Source organism: Chenopodium album, chromosome 12, assembly GCF_948465745.1.
Source record: "Chenopodium album chromosome 12, dcCheAlbu1.1, whole genome shotgun sequence".
Lineage (NCBI taxonomy): Eukaryota > Viridiplantae > Streptophyta > Magnoliopsida > Caryophyllales > Amaranthaceae > Chenopodium > Chenopodium album.
Window position 1 is genome coordinate 32241069 of NC_137845.1, and position 5749 is coordinate 32246817.

Genomic DNA, 5749 nt, shown 5'->3' on the forward strand with positions numbered 1-5749 from the left:
TGCTTGAGTGTATGTTGTTTTTGAGTCTATTTCATTTTGATAAAATACAAAAAGATTTTGTTTCTCTAGGCTACATTTGTAGCCGTGCTACTAACATTTTTGTTTGAGTTTTGCATGCATAGAACCCGTGATCGTCCCCTTGTTCCCCTTGATCCGGAAATTGAGAGGACTCTTTCAAGAAGAAGAGTGGATAATAGATCCTTGGCTTATAGCTCTTCAAGTGAAGAAGAAATTCAAGACGAGCAAGGAATGGGTGAACATCCTAGAATAGCCTTGAAGGAGCTTGGAGTGCCCGGGGCATATAGGTTTGAGAGTGGAATAGCTCCACCTACTACCCCGGCAAATGACTTCGAAATCCGGCCGGCAATGATCACCTTGATTGAGAGAAGGCAATATAGTGGGGCTAAGAATGAGAGCCCATTGAACCATTTGAAAGAATTTGAAAAATATTGCAACACCATCAAAGTCAATGGGGTCTCTCGAGAATTCATCCGCCTCAAGTTGTTCCCTTTCTCTCTATTAGGAAGATCTTTGGAGTGGTTAGACAAAGAGGTGAAGCCCAACTCCTTGAGAACTTGGGATGATGTTACAAAGGCTTTCTTGTCCCGTTTCTATCCCCAAAAGAAGACGGCGGAGGCAAGAGCCTTGATTCAAGGGTTCAAGCAAAGGCCGAGTGAAAGCCTTTATGAAGCATGGGAGAGATTCAAAGAGTATCAAAGGGAGTGCCCTCACCACGGAATCCCCACATACCAAGTGATCCAAATCTTCTATGGCGGTTTAAGTCCCCAAGGCAAGTCATGCCTTGATGGAGGGGCTGGGGGCCCTATCATGAACAAAACCGAAGAAGAAGTTGTGGACATCATTGAGGACGTGGTGACATATTATAGGGATTGGCAAGATGGGGAGAGGGACTCTTCAAGCAAGCAATCTTCATTGTATTCGGTGGACCATCTCAATGCAATCAACAACCTTTCCTCCCAAATGACAAACTTAGGAAAGGAGGTCACCGCAATCAAAGCTAAGTTGGAGAGCACTTCTACCTCTTCTCAAGCTTCTAATCTTCCCTCCCAATTTAAGGAGAGAGGTACTCCTTCTAACTCTCAACCCCCTCCCTCTTCACATAATATGCCTTTGGGTTGCTTGTTTTGTGATGCATGTGGATCGTATGATCATGACTCTAGTGTTTGTCCTAATGAATGTGTTGATGAATTTGACAACAATGAGTGTGAACATGTAAATTTTGTGTCAAACAACAATGTTCAAAGGTTTGATAATCAAAAAGGCCAATGGAATAGGAATTACCAAAACCAAGGCAATTTTGACAACTATAATCATAATGGTGGTTATAGGAACCAAGGGAATCAAGGTTCTCGTGGTAACCATAACCAAGGTTATAGTAGCCAAAATCAAAGCCAAAATTATGGTAATCAAAGTCATAATTATGGTAATCAAAACCAAGGTTATGTAAATCATAACCAAGGTAATGGAAACCATAATCATGGTGGTGGTAACCATAATCAAGGTTATGGTTCAAATCAAAATAGGAGTAATTGGAACAATCAAGGAAGCGGAAATTTTCAAAACAATTCTCAAAGAGGTCCCCCACCCGGCTTTGTTCCAAAGACTCAAAATGAAAATTCCTATTCACAACCTTCTTGTCCTAAGACAACCTTGGAAGAGTTGATTGATAATCAAACCAAGATCATTAACACCTATATGGCGGTTAGTGATAAGAAATTCAATGAGATGATGACCCACAATAAGATGCTTGAGACTCAAATTACCCAATTAGCAAGCACTATTAAGGATTTTGCTAGTCCTTCATCTTTGCCTTCCCAAGGTGTTGAACCAAAGAAACCCGTGTACTCTATTGCCACAAGTGGTGGAAATGATTTTGATGAGGGAGTTTCTTGGTCAAAAGAAGGAAGAGATGAGAGTGGTGCCAAGGAGAATGAAGTGGAAAGGGTTGAGTCTAAGGAAATCTATTGTGAGGTTGACAAAAGAGAAGAGTGTGTTGGTGAAAAGATGAGTGAGATAGAGAGATTTCCCGATCTTCCATATCCCCAAAAATACTTGAGATTCAAAATGGATGAGCAATTTGGGAAGTTCCTTGAAGCTTTTAAGGATGTTCATGATTCTACATCCTCTACCGAACCAATTCCCGACATGCCTAAGTACTCCAAGTTTCTTAAGGAGATCTTAGAGGAGAAGGAGGATTTTGATGAGGGTAGTTCGGTGGAAGGAGGGAAGTGCTTTAGTGCTCTTATCCATGGTGAACTCCCAAGGAAGATGGAGGATCCCGGGAATTTTTCAATCCCTTGTCAAATTAAGGAAATGGTTTTTGAGAATGCTTTGTGTGATCTAGGGGCTAGTGTGAGTATTATGCCCTTTTCGGTCTTCGAAAGGCTTGATCTTGGTGAGCTTCAAGCATCCAAGATAACACTTCAATTGGCCGACCGTTCTATTAAGCTTCCTAAGGGAAGAATTGATGATGTCCCCTTAAGGATTGGAGAGTTTGTTTTTCCGGTGGATTTTGTTGTTCTAGAGATTGAGGAGGATGAACATATTCCAATCATCTTAGGGAGGCCTTTCTTAGCTACCTCGGGAGCTTTAATAGATGTCAAAGGAGGTCAAATTACTTTGAGGTGTGGGAAATTAGAAGAGAGTTTTAAGTTAAAACCAATGCATGAGTCTTTATCTTGTGTACAAGATATCGCATGTGCTAGTCTTTCTCGTTCCATTGATGGTATGTGCATGATTGATTCTTCTACTAACAATGTTTTTGAGTTTGTTGATGATATTTGTGCGAGTATTGATGATGTTAGTAAAGAAGAATTTTTGATTCAAAAGCCAAAGGATGAGAAAGATATTGGTTTTCCAAATTGGTTCAAGCTTAATTCTCATGAGGAAGAGAAAGCTTCCATGACTAAGGATGTTGAAGTCAAGCCGAAGAAAAAGGCTCGTGACTCAAAGAAGGCAAGAAAAAGGAAGAAGTTGAGAAGTGAAAAAGAAGAACTTGAAAAGAATTTTGTGAGAGTTTCATCAAGCAACAATAAAAAGTTGCCAAAGGTTGAAGAAAAATTTGCTCTATCAACCACCTTGAAGAAGGTGGTGTTCTTTGATCCTCCATGATTAGGAGGAAGGGTCGAGCTTAGGACCTTAAGCAAGCGCTTCCCGGGAGGCAACCCGGAGTTTCTAACCTTTCTTTTTGATTTTTGAATTTTCTCATTTTTGTTTCTTTTATTACTTTGTCTTTTCTTTTACTTTTCTTTTTATTTGGATTTTTAGGATGTCCGTTTGTGGGATTGGAATTCAACAAATATGCATGATGGATGGAAGGTGTTCATGGCACAAATCATATTTTGTTCGATTCTAGTCGAAATTTGAGGTAAAAGGGTAAGAATTTTAGAGAGGTAAGATAGGAATGTCATATTTTGAAAGTTGGAGGAAATTGATACTTAGTGAATTTTGGTGGTGTGTACATGAATTTTCAACTTTGAGGACTTTGAAAATGATTTTAGCTACTGCCTATGTTGTTCCTCATCACCATCATGATTCATGTGCGCACCCAAATAGGCAATAAGTATCAAATTTTTGAGAAAAAAAGAAGGAAGGAGCACGCACAGGGATGTGCGGCCGCACACGAGGCATGTGCGGGCGCACAGCCTGCGTGTGCGGGCGCACATCAGCTCTGTGCGGCCGCACAGATGCGGGACGTGCCATTTAACCTTCTTTTTCCTCCTTCTTCCCTTCACTCCTTCATTCATCATCTCCTAACTCACGAGCATCACCCTTCAAACCCTCTTCTTGTGCGCACTATTCCACCCTCATTCATCATTCAAAATCACTCAAATCCTCACTAAAATCACTCCATTCTCACTCAAAATCACTCACAAATCTTTCTACACTACAAATTCCTCACAATTTGACCCAAATTTCACTCACTCTCTCTCCTACTCTTGGTGGCCGAAAATTGGGGGTTTTGTGTGGAGTTGGAATTGCTTGCTCAAAATTGGTTTATCTTGCTTCTTTTATGGTATAATCACTAATCCTTGCTTTAATTTTGCCTATTATATCATAAATTTGCATGAATTACAAATTTGTATGAGCATGAATAGTGTAGTATTGATTTTGTGATTTTTGATGCTTGTTCTTGATTTTGGTTGTGATTTGGTGATATTTGATGATTGATTTTGCATGACATTGTGTTGTTTGTTGATTTTGTAGCGATTTTCATCAATTTTGGTTGAATTCTTGTGAGTTGAAATTTTGGAAAGTTGGTAGTATGTGGTGATTTCGGTATTGGCTTTGTGTTTGCTCTTGGATTGATTGAAAAGGAATTTTTCTTGGTACATTGGTATTGTTGATTGGTTTGGAATTGGTTTGATTGAAAGGAATTGTGAAATTGGAGTTTGGTGATTTTGGTAGTAAGCGGTGTATTTGGGTGTGGTACTCTTGGTTCTTTGGTTTGCTACTTGATTGGTTGTTGGTGATCTTCTATACCTCTCACAATGTCTAAATACCTTAAGAAACTCACCAAAAAGCGAAAAACCGATGTTAGCATCGAGGAACCTCCCCGCCTAAGTACCTCCACTAGGCCTAGTACATCTTCTAGGCCTAGTACTTCCAACCCATCTTCCACTCAAACACGACCTCCAACCTCTCTTCCAAAAAAGAAAAATTTCACCGATAAAAAAAAAGCCTTTTACCAAAATCTGAAAGATGAAAGAACCCTCAAACAAACCCGCCATTACTTTCAATCCGATATGCTGAAGTTGGGGATTGATAATGATGTGCGGTCATTGCTTTTGAATTTGAGATTGGGGACTTTCATCGCCGATGCCTACCGCACCTACAAGGAGCCTACCTTGGAGTTCTTGGCTACCTTGGAGCTTGTACCCATTGGAGGGGTATATAGGGTGCGGTTCCAATTGTTCAACAACATCTTTGACCAATCTTTAGAAGAGTTCAACGCCGCTTTGGACTTTGATCCCCATGGGGATATTATTAACGTTGAACACTTCATCTTCCCGGATTATGATCAAGATTCTTGGTGGGAAGACATCTCCGGTGGTATTGAGTTCATCGCCAACAAGGCCAAGATCTCGGACGTGCACCAACCTTGTCATAGGGTTGTACACCGTCTATTGGGCTATGTCTTGTTCCCCAAGCAAGAGATGGGGAAATTGAGTAAATTGGAGCTCAAGGTCCTTTGGTTATCTACTCGCCCGGAGTTTGTGGGCCGGTTGAACATGGGCTACATCTCTGCCCAATATTGCTTGGACCTTCGCAAAAGGAGGACGGGAGAGATCCCATGTGGGGGTATGGTAACTAGGCTTTTGACTCACCTTCGCCTCAATGATTATCTCCCATTTTGTAAGGAGATCGGGGATGCAGATTCCATCTACCTCGATATGCAACAATTGGGTCAAATCCAATTTATCTCCAAGGGTTTTAGTGAAGGGAGATATGAGTGGCTAAGGGGCAACGAGCATTGGTGCTTCTTGCCTAACCCTAGCTTGACTTCTTTGGCTAGGATTGCCGACAATGTTTGGCATGTTCCCAGGTCCTTCCGGCATCCCAACTTTGATTCCGAGGAGGATGAAGAAGAAGAAGATGAGGAAGAACAACAAAATCAACAACAACAACAACATCAACAACAACAACATTTTTCTCCACAACAACAAGCTCCTCATGAGCAAGAACAAGAGCAAGGGCAACATGCTTTTGCCAATGAAGATTTGAGGGC

General features: G+C 41.0%; 1 pseudogene; it reads right to left on the minus strand.

The window, feature by feature from the left end:
• Positions 1–641: 641 nt before the first annotated feature.
• Positions 642–740, minus strand: LOC145573431 (small nucleolar RNA R71; annotated as a pseudogene).
• Positions 741–5749: the final 5009 nt, after the last annotated feature.